Source organism: Plecotus auritus (assembly GCF_963455305.1).
Source record: "Plecotus auritus genome assembly, chromosome: 4".
Taxonomy (NCBI): domain Eukaryota; kingdom Metazoa; phylum Chordata; class Mammalia; order Chiroptera; family Vespertilionidae; genus Plecotus; species Plecotus auritus.
This window is the reverse complement of record NC_137775.1, coordinates 61,699,905-61,711,401: the sequence shown is the minus strand read 5'-3', so window position 1 is coordinate 61,711,401 and position 11,497 is coordinate 61,699,905. Positions and strand designations below refer to the sequence as shown.

Here is an 11,497-nt window from a genome sequence, read left to right as displayed (position 1 = left end):
TCCCATGTAAAAACCATCATATGACTCTCATGTTCTATGGATAAAGCTCAAGTTGTTTACCCTCTTCTTGTATGATCCCTTTAGATCTCTTTAGTTCCTTGTTTTCCAAATCCCCTATGCTGGCCACCAGCTCCCCATATCCTCTACACAAAGCATGTCAAACTCAAAGGCTAACACAGGCCAAATAAACGAAGCATGCAGCCCATGGGCTGCGAGTTTGACATGCTTGCTCTACACACATTAATTACTTGAAGATCTAGAGAAGTTATTGCTATCTCTCAGCCTCTGAGCTTTTATGTCAGCATGGAATGCCATTCTCTTACTCTATCTTCTCTAGTTCATTCATACTTATTATTCAAGATACAGCTCAGATATAACTTGTCTTAGAATACCTTTTTCCCTAACCAAGCCATGTCTACAGAGAATGTCCATACTTGCCATGGTTCATGGTTGAAAAGAACAGAACAAAATTCTGGATAACTTAAATAGAAAGAAATTTTATTAAAAAGGTATTACTAGCTGTCCTGGGTTGAATAGTATCTTACAAAAATTTGTGTCCTCCCAGAGCCTGTAAATGTGACCTTATTTAAAAATAAGGTCTTTGCAGATGTAATCAAGTTAAGATGAGATCATAGTTGGTTAGGATGGGCCCTAAATCCCTGATGATTTGTGTTCTTATTAGAAAATTTGGACACAAAGATGCATACCCACAGAAGAACACCATATATATGTGCAGACAGAAGAGAATGAAGTGATACATCTCTCAAGGAACTCCAAGGATTCTTGACAAGGGCCAGAAGCCAAAGAGAGACACATGGAACAAATTCTCCTTCAGAGCCTCCAGATATAACACCTTGATTTCATACTTCTGATCTCCAGAACTAGAATATAATAGATTTCTGTTGTTTAAGGCACCCAGTTTGTGGGTATTTGTTATAGCAGCTCTAAGAGACTACTATAGTAGCCCAGATAATCAATAAAAAGGATAAAAATATGTGTTGCTGCTAGGCAGTCATAGTACAGTTAAAATCCTGCCCTTGGATGATTTTCTTAGAAAAAAAATTCTTTTGACAACTACCATTATTCTGGTATCACTGGGATCCACTACTGCTAGACATTTGTGATTGCACCTTGAATCTTCAGCTTATCCCCAGGCATCATCAACAATTTCCAACTCCCCATGTGACTTTGTTTCACTCTCTCAAGTTGAGTGAAAAGTGCTCCTAGCAAAACCAGCAATATAATCTGTGAGGCCCAGAACAAAATGAAAATGAAAGGTGCCTTATTCAAAAATTGTTAATATTTTCATGACAATAACAGCAGCACATTAAACTAAGTGCTGAATCCTTCTAAACACAGGTCACATATCCATGATGTTAGCCTTGGCTTTTACTAGTAATCATACTTATGTGATATATCCACAATCTTCACTGAGAGAATTCAGAATACTATCTACCCTTTTCAGTCTTTATAATGAAGAACAAGGCCTTCCCTCCCACTTAATGTTTGCATTCCTCTAAAATAGGAAGGTGATCTGATGTTTGGTAACAAAAAGACAAATGTTCCAAGGTAGAGCTTATGTATATTTCATAGCATTGTATTATGATTGACTACTTCCTATTTGTCTCCTTTGTTAAACTGTTAGAAGACAAATGTTTAGTTTGACAATTTACAGTCTTCTTTTCTAGTGGCCAACACTTCAAATCAGATATGACTCACATAAATGGTATATGAAATTTTCATTTCCTTGATGTTTTTCTCCTGTGTATATAATTTTATTCTAATCATATGAAATTCATGCTGGAAATGTTGATGCTTTGTGCTTATTTTATATCTACTAAGTTGGAGTTAAGAGCATTTTTCTAAGCATCGGTTGGTTATACTGAAGAAGCATTAAATGTATTAAAATGGAAACTATTGTCCAGGCTCAGTCTTTTAAAATATCAACCATTTTTAGGCAATTCAATTTCCATGTGTCCTATTTCTTTCCTACCAACTAATAATGGACTATCTTTTCTGACAGCCCCCAAATGACTTTATGTGCTCATCCAGTTTCTGTTCCAACTTCACTAGGCAGTCCAACCTCCGGAAAGATTGGATCTCAAAACTGAATGAACTCTCCACATTCTCCTTTGAAAGATAAACATGCACTCTATAAACTTCATTGGCCTAAACAACAGAAACATCTGTTTAGAATCATGTGCAGCTTGTTGGCTGAGTTCAGCAACAAGGAGGCTTAGGAAGTATGTTCATCAGCTGTGTTCTGCAGCACCCAAACATCATCGCTGGTCAAAATGATGCACTGTAGAGATTACCAAGCATGGGAATAACTAAACTGGATAGCTATCCATAAACAATCCTTGGTAATGCTATTACACTGTCCTCACATCCCACGGTTTTGTCTTCCATGAGAAATCAGTTTAGGACATAAATAACCATGAAATATAATAGATTGTCGAACTAGACAAGGTTGTTAGAGCATATAAATGAACATAAATATAGAGTTATAGAACAAAGCGTAGAAGAGCCTTCCAAAGGCTATTTACCTTACCGGCCAATTCCTGTAGTTAATCATTCTCACCAGATTAAAAGCACAAAATATTTTTTTCTGCTGGTTACAAGTCAGATCAGAAATGCTATTCTTAAAACTATAGTCCTGTGAGTTCAGTAACTCAATAGTGAGTGAAGAAATATTTATCAAGTACCTACTATATAACAGGCTCTGCGAAAAACCATATGGATTATTATTGGTCATAATAGCTCTACCAGATAGATTGTACTATCTTAATTTAATGAAAGAAATAACTAAAGCTTAGAGAGTTTAAGCGAATTACTCAAAGTCAAAAAGTTAATGAACAAAAAGATCAAACTATAAATTTAGAACTCTTGAATCTATATCCCTTTATTATTGGTATTGTTCTTTTCTATTAAGCTATATAGTAGTAAAGTACTCTTTTAAATTTAAAGTGTGTCAGGCATTCTGTATATTTTTTTTTATTGTTTTCTTTTTTTAGAGAGAGATGAAGGGAGGGGGGAGAGAGAGAAGCATTGATGTGAGAGAGAAACATCGATCAATTGCCTCCTGCATATATCCAGACTGGGATACAACTGGAAACCTGACTGGGAATCAAAATGGCGTCCTTTTGGTGCATGGAATGATGCTCAACCAACTGAACCACACCAGCCAGGGCTTATATCTGATCTTTTAAGTCAACTTTAGTAGAAATTAAATTACCAGATAATTTCAAATATTACAGATAGTGAAAAGTGGGTATTGAGAGAATAGATATAGAAGCATCTCCCTAAAATATGCTAGGAGTAGATAATAAAGAGCAATTGACAGAGAAGTATGAGAGAGTTAAGCAAATCCATCCATTATACATTTTTACCAGGTTCAGTCTTGTGTTTGTGTATCTTTGTTGGGGAAAAAGTGGCAGAAGTAAATGATGAAGTGAAAGAATAAGTACCCAACTTTATACAAATATTATTAAGATTAAGGTATTATATGATTACTTAATTTTATTGAAGTTTTTACAAGATATATCTATAATAAAGAGCCAGGGTGTAACGACTGATCAGGACCAAAGGCTGACCATCCAGAAGTCAGTGCTGGGTTGCCATGGTGACCTAGTGCTGACTACTGTGGCTGCAAGCCCCGTGACCCAGCAATGATTGCTGAGGGGGCTTTGAATTAGGCCAGAAAGAGACCTGAAGAGAGAAGCAGAAGCTGATCTGTAGCATCTGTGGCCACTTTTGACCAGCACTTGCCTCTCTCTTTCCTTCCAAGCCTGGCCAGTAGCCGCCTGACCCTTTCTTCCCAGGCCTTCACCAGGGCTGCTGATCAGCCCCGCCTTTCTGATCAGGCCCCGTTGATAGGTCCAGAGATACTGACTGGCATAGAAACCGGCCAATCAGAACACCAATCCGGAAGTCAGTCCTGCAGTCAGCTACTGGGTTGCCATGGGTACCCAGCCCTGACTACTGTGGCTGCAGGCCCGGTGACCCAGCAGCCACTGCTGAGGGGGCTGCAAATCAGGCTGGAAAAGAGACCTGAAGAGAGAAGCAGGGGCTGATTTGTAGCGTCTGTGGCAGCTTTTGACCAGCACTTGCCTCTCTCTTTCCCTTGAGCCTGGCCAGCAGCCCTGCCTCCATTTCTCTTCCATCTTCCACTGGGGCTGCTGATCAGCCCTGCCTTTCTTATCAGGCCCTGTTGATAGGCCCAGAGACACTAACTGGCATAGAAACTGTCCAATCAGAACCAAATCTGGGTCAACTGTGAGGAGCCAATAGCTGCCTAGGAGGTGGAGCTTTTGACACTGACTGGCATAGAAACTAACCAATTAGAACCAAATTGGCCAGCAGAGGAGGGCAGTTGGGGGCAACCAGGCCAGCAAGGGGAGGGCAGTTGGGGGCGAGATCAGACCAGCAGGGGAGAGCCATTGGGGGCAAAATCAGGCCGGCAAGGAAGGGCCTTTGGGGGCGAGATCAGGCCGGCAGGGGAGGACAGTTGGGGGTGAGATCAGGCTGGCAGAGGCAGTTAGGGGTGATCAGGCAGGCAGGCAGGTGAGCGGTTAGAAGCCAGCGGTCCCAGATTGCGAGAGGGATGTCCGACTGCCAGTTTAGGCCCGATCCCGATCAGGCCTAAACTGGCAGTCGGACATCCCCCAAGGGGTCCCCAATTGGAGAAGGTGCAGACTCGGCTGAGGGAACCGCCCCCTCCATCCACAAATTTTGTGCACCAGGCCACTAGTATAAAGATATATGTGTGTGTGTATAAATAAATATTTCAACTAAAATCTCTATTGCTCCTTTTACTAACGACTTTATAAATATACTAGAGGCCCGGTGCATGAAATTCACGCATGGGGGGTGTGTCCCTCAGCCCAGCCTGCGCCCTCTCCAATCTGGAACACCTCGAGGGATGTCCGACTGCCCATTTAGGCCCGATCCTACTGGGATCAGGGCTAAACAGGCAGTCGGACATCCTTCTCACAATCCAGGACTGCTAGCTTGATCACCCCTAACCACTCCCATGCCAAGCTGATCAATGCCTAACTGCTCCCCTGCTGGCCCAATTGACCCTAACTGCCCTACACTGCTGGCCTGGTCACCCCCAACTGCCCTCCCCTGCATGCCTGGTGCCTCCCAACTGCCCTCCCCTGCAGTCCTGGTTGCCCCCAACTGCCCTCTCCTGCAGGCCTGGGTCCCCCCCAACTATCCTCCCCTGCAGGCCTGGTCACCCCTAACTGCTCTCCTCTGCCATCCTGGTCACCCCTAACTGCCCTCCTTTGCAGGCCTGGTCCCTCCCAACTGCCCTCCCCTGTTTGCCTGATTGCCCACAACTGCCCTCCCCTGCCAGCCATCTTGTGGTGGCCATCTTGTGTCCACATGGGAGTGGCCATCTTGTGTGTTGGAGTGATGGTCAATTTGCATATTACCTCTTTATTATATAAGGATATTTATATTATATATAAGATTATTTATATAAACTAGGGGTCCTCAAACTACGGCCCGCAGGCCACATGCGGCCCGCCGAGGACATTTATCCGGCCCGCCGGGTGCTGCTGCCTGTCCTGCTTAGCAGCTGACTCGTCCCGGGCCCCCAGTGCACATAGGAATTTGTTCATAGTTTTTTTTTTTAAACTATAGTCTGGCCCTCCAACGGTCTGAGGGACAGTGAACTGGCCCCCTGTTTAAAAAGTTTGAGGACCCCTGATATAGACCATACACATGATTTGTTTTACAATTTTTTTTTACTTTATGATGGTGCAAAAGCAATGTGCCTTTCTACCATGCTTTGAATTTTGATACTTTGAAGGTCTAGCAATATGCAGTGAGATGCTCTCTTCTGATGCTAGGCAGTGACAGTGAGTCTCAGCTCCCCATCAGCCATGCAATCACAACTGTAAACAACTGATTCTCAATGTACTGCTTTGCCAACATGTTTTGGATATTGTGTTTTGTGTTTTCACATCCCATCATGTCTACAAAATCCCCATCTGTGTCTGGTGAGAAAAAAGAGGAAAGCAATTACTCTTGAGATGAAACTCAAATGTAAGCTAATGTAAGTGTTCTGAACACATTTAAGCTGGGCTAGGCTAAGCTAAGATGGTTAGGTGTATTATCAGATATAATCCAATCATAAACTGAGGAGCATCTGTATATATGTATGTGTGTGTATGTGTATAGCAGTACATTTAATAAATCTGCAGAGAATTTATTTGGCTTTTTCTCACATTAAAATTCTGGCAACAAAAACAAGCACTCAAAGTCCTAAATTCACTACTTTCTACATGAATTATAGCTGTGTCATTCGGATTCAAGTTAAAATACAGCTGACTGAATATAAAGGTTGAAATTTAAGCACCAGGTCCTTTGACCTCAAGCAAAAAAATAAAAATAAAAGAAATGCAGACTGTTTAAACAAATGGTTTTCATACTTCATTTTCCAGAAATGTTACTTTTCTATTGAATGCCAAGGGGTGAGCCCTGGGAAGCTAAAAATCACAGGTCCATTTCCTAATTCAGTAATAAAAATAAATTCTTAAGTTAGAGGTCCTCCTGTGTTGCTGTGAGCCAAGACTTTCATCAAAGCTCAGGTACGGAACAGTCCAATGGCCTTTTATTTTATTTTTTAAAAATATATCTTATTGATTTTTTACAGAGAGGAAGGGAGAGGGATAGAGAGTTAGAAACATTGATGAGAGAGAAATATTGATCAGCTGCCTCCTACACATCTCCTACTGGGGATGTGCCCGAAACCAAGGTACATGCCCTTGACTGGAATCGAACCTGGGACCTTTCAGTCCGCAGGCCGATGCTCTATCCACTGAGCCAAACCGGTTAGGGTAGTCCAATGGCCTTTTAAAGATATTGTTATGAATTAAAAGGTAATGCATGCTTATTTTTATTCTTTTCTTTCAAATGTTTCTATTAAATTTAGGGAGAGAGAGGGAGAGATAGAAACATCAATGAGAGAGGAACATTGATCGGCTGCCTCCTACACACTCCCTACTGGGTATTGAGCCCAAAACCTAGGCATGTGCTCTGACAGGGAATGGAACCAGACCAGCGACTTCTCGGAGTAATGGTTCGACTACACTCAACCAACTGAGCTATACTAGCCAGAGCAAAAAATAAGGTAATACATGTTTATTGAAACAATTAAAAACATAGAAGTACACATTGCCTGTTATTTCAATATTCATAACCATCCTTAATGTGTGAATAGCCATTCTGTATTTTAGATAGCGTGATAAAAAGAACAGAATTGTCACCCTAGTAAAACTGTATAGCACTTTAAAAAATTCAATTAATTGCCCTAACCGGTTTGGCTCAGTGGATAGAGCGTTGGCCTGCGGACTGAAAGGTCCCAGGTTCGATCCCGGTCAAGGGCATGTACCTTGGTTGCGGGCACATCTCCAGTAGGGTGCAGGAGGTGTGCAGGAGGCAGCTGATTGATGTTTCTCTCTCATCAATGTTTCTAACTCTCTAAAAATCAATAAAATATATTTTTTTAAAAAAGCAAAACAAAACATTTTTTAAAAATTCAATTAATTATTACATAAAAATAATCTCATCATAGACAACTTGGTGAATATAGGAAAAAAGTCACCCATACCCAACACCCTTATAAAGATATTATTTTATATTACTATATTTTCATGTAGTGTTGCTCTGAATGCTGCTGATGATATTATAGTCACTGATTTTTTAGGCAAATATTCAGATACAAGAGAGAAGATAATATAAAGAGAGGCTTGATGACAGATAATATCTACCATGGCTGGTTTTTTAATATTTTCCAATTTAAAATACTGCTCACAAAAACTCAGGTCTTTCAATAAGAGCTTCAAAGATCCAGGAAAGCATAACTGAAATTCTTTGGCATTAAAAATGACATTTCTTTTCTACTCTTGTGGATAGAAGCAAAAGCACTGTATCCAACTGCCCAATTTTTAAAAATAGTTTAGACGTCGTTAACAAGGGGCAAGCAGAGAATGACAGCCAGTAGTTTTAAGTGTCCCCCATCTATGCTATGGGAATAACAGAGATGAAAGACTTTTCCTACTATTATCAAGCAAGTGGAAGCAGAAACAAAATAATTGAAGGAAACATACAGGTCCAAATTCCACCCTGGGCTACAGAATTCACCTAAGAACATATGATCTGACTGGATCCCTGAGGTTGGATTTCAGTTAACAGATAACCCATAAGTAATCCATAAATCCTTTTATACCAAAAATTTTCCTTTCAATATATCTTTTGTTTGACCAAAATTAGTCTTTAAGTAATTTATTTTTAAAACAGTGTAATCTTTTCTAAATCCTTGAATATCTTGCATAAAAAGAAAATAAGCTAAGGATACTTTTGGGGTCACTACCTTCTTTTGAAATTCTATTAGGGAATCTCCTTTGTTTACTATCATTTTGTTTTGCAAAAGCCAACCTGATTTTTATTGCCTTGCTGATGAACAGTTTAGTCTGATGTAGTGGATCTGGTAAGTCAATACCAAAACCTACTACAGCCTTCTAATAATGCACCTTCCTCTGCTGCAAAGGCTAGAAATCTACAAATGATGCCCCCCGCCCCCCGCCCACCAACCCCTTTGTAGTTGATCTTGATTTGAGTTACATTTTACCAATTAAATGCAATCACATGATATTTAGATGGTGGAAGCAAGGGAGGCCATCTTCCTACTGTTTTGTTTATTGCTGCGGTATTTACAGATAGACTGGATTTCCTTGTAGCAGGATTCCCGGATCCAGTTGCCAGCTGTCCAACTATTTAGCAGCAGAGAGTTTCAAATATTGACCAACTGATTCTTCTTCCTCTTCCTAACTGCAATACCAGTACCGGATCCCTTTATAGGCAATTTAGCGGTGTTGTTCAGAGAGTTTTTACATGAAAGGCTAGCTTTTAAGAATTTCTAATAGTAATTCCTTTAGCTTCAATATTTTGTTTCCTGCAACTGGATCCTGAATTGATATACCTTTTAGATATTTCTAGAAGTTTGTTTTGTTGGTGGTGGTGTTATTCTTTTAATTTTATGTAATCTGAGAATAGATTTTATTAGTTTATGGTTATAGACATGATCCCATTAACATTAACTCTAATATCTCAACTGTAACAAGCTCAAACTGTTTGATCACAATTGTTACAGTCTTACATAGGATTCTTGTCTCTTAAGTATTTCCAGAAACTTTCAGTGTGCTTATGTATCCCATGAATCATCCCTTGTGTTTACCACTGGATTTGCTGAGCCCCAAATTCTCAACTCTGGGACTCATTCATACCACAGAGATATCCCTCTGAACTGGAATTCTGTTTGTAGTGCTCCAGCCATATTGCATTGCCTAAGTGATGGGGAAAAATTTTAAAAATAATAACAAAAATATTTTTGCCTTGGTGTCTTTTGAGCTAAAACTTTGTCACTTTAAAGTGTGAGGAATACTGCAACTTGATGCCATGAATTTGGAATCCCACTATACCATAATGATAGAGTGGGAACTCAACTAGTCTTGATTAAAAATAAATAAATAAATACATAAATAAATAAATAAATAAATAAATAAATAAATAAATAAATAAATAAAAGATTCCTGATTCTTGCAAAGTAGATTATGCTAAAATGGAGAGGGGCTTGTATGTGCTGAAATGTTAGAAAATTCCATGACACAGCTCTAACAACTCTTTGCTGGACACACACACACAACTCCTGGTTGATTAACTTGAGATGATTTCCAATAGGGCTTTCATAAGGGAGTGGGAAGCACCCCCCAATGTTGTAAAGAGTGTGGTTAGTAATGGGAGACGTCCATTGGCCTCTGTTATATCTGCTTTGTCTAACAGAAAGGATTGCTGTATCTCCTTGTCTTCAAAACCCCTTGGAAGTGCCTTATCCATACAAATATTTTTTAACAGGCACTTATAAAGAAGTATGCTGACTATCTGAGCTCACTGAGAAGTTTTAAGATGCACCTTCAGTCCAGTGAGAACACAATGTTCCAGTTTTAGCTTAAAAAGATGTTACCTTTTTTCTTCCAGCCCTGGTTTCTTTACAATGACTTTACTTGGAACACAGATCAAAAGTTTTTTATATCTGATTTTGCTTCTGTTCTATTTTTGTTTCTACTTCAGAAATAAAAGTTATTTAAGAGTTAGATAATTATTGTTTTTCATATTCATTACCCTACCCCATTACTTTATCTCATTTGTCTTTTCTTTCACTTCTGAGAAAGCTTTTAAAATGTCCTCCATCTCATTCATTTCTTTTCCCACACAGTTTTATTCTTTACCACCTCCAGTGTGAATTTTAATTCTACCATTACATTTTAGTTTCCTGGCACCAATTATCTCAATTATCTACTTTTCATTTCATCCAGTTATCTTTACAGCTCAGTTTTTCCACATCCCTTTAAATCATTATGCTTCTTTTTTTATTATTTTTTATTTTTTAATACATTTTATTGATTTTTTTACAGAGAGGAAGGGAGAGGGATAGAGAGTTAAAAATATTGATGAGAGGGAAACATTGATCAGCTGCCTCCTGCAACACCCCCTACTGGGGATGTGCCTGCAACCAAGATACATGCCCTTGACTGGAATAGAACCTGGGACCCTTGAGTCCACAGGCCGATGCTCTATCCACTGAGCCAAACTGGTTAGAGCAGCATTATGTTTCTTTTTGATAGAAACTAAGTCTTCTGAAAAAAATTCTTCATGCCTTAAACATGACTGTCTGTATTAGTACACCTACTGGTACACCAGCTTTCTTTTGCTTAGTGTTTGCATACTCTCTTTTTTTAAAAAATTAATTTATTTTTTAAATTTCTTTATTGATTAAGGTATCACATATTTGTCCTCATCCCACCATTCCCATCCCAAACCCCTCCCCATCCATGCCCCCACCCCGCTGTTGTCCGTGACCACTGGTTAGGCTTATATGCATGCATACAAGTCCTTTGGTTGATCTCTCCCCCTTACTCCCACCCTCCCCTACCTTCCCTCTGAGGTTTGACAGTCTGATCGATGCTTCCCTGTCTCCGGGTCTGTTTTTGTTCATCATTTTATGTTGTTCATTATTTCCCACAGATGAGTGAGATCACGTGACACTAGAAATACACTTATAAGAACCGAAAATGAGAAAGCAATAATGGTTATGCTGAGAGACAAATCAGTCAGTCTGTAGTGAGTTTCTTTCTGGGCCAACAGTTCTTTTGAGTCCCAATTTCAATGTCAAACAGTTCCTTATGTGTACATGTCAGCAATGATATTTCAGTTCTGGATGGTGGACAAATGGTGGTAATGCAGGTCTGACCCTCTCTGGTTTGGTCCTGGGCAACCTGCAGCTATGCACAGCTGCTGACTGCTAGTATGGCAAGGCGTCATCAGCATCTTCCATCTCTGGACTGTTTCTCTTCTGTCTTCATGGCTGGAGCAGTCCTGTCAATTCCTCTCTGTTGCAGGAATCCACATGGTCTGGGAGTTGTTTTCT

At 39.9% G+C, this 11,497-nt stretch overlaps 1 protein-coding gene across 1 annotated transcript in view; it reads right to left on the bottom strand.

Annotated features, from left to right (window-relative positions):
* Window positions 1-11,419: 11,419 nt before the first annotated feature.
* TENT5A (terminal nucleotidyltransferase 5A) overlaps window positions 11,420-11,497 on the bottom strand; it is a 149,952-nt gene continuing 149,874 nt past the window's right edge. Inside the window, exon 5 of the transcript XR_013960517.1 lies at window positions 11,420-11,495. The gene's annotated coding sequence lies outside the window, so the exon portion shown is untranslated. The remainder of the gene's footprint in view (window positions 11,496-11,497) is intronic.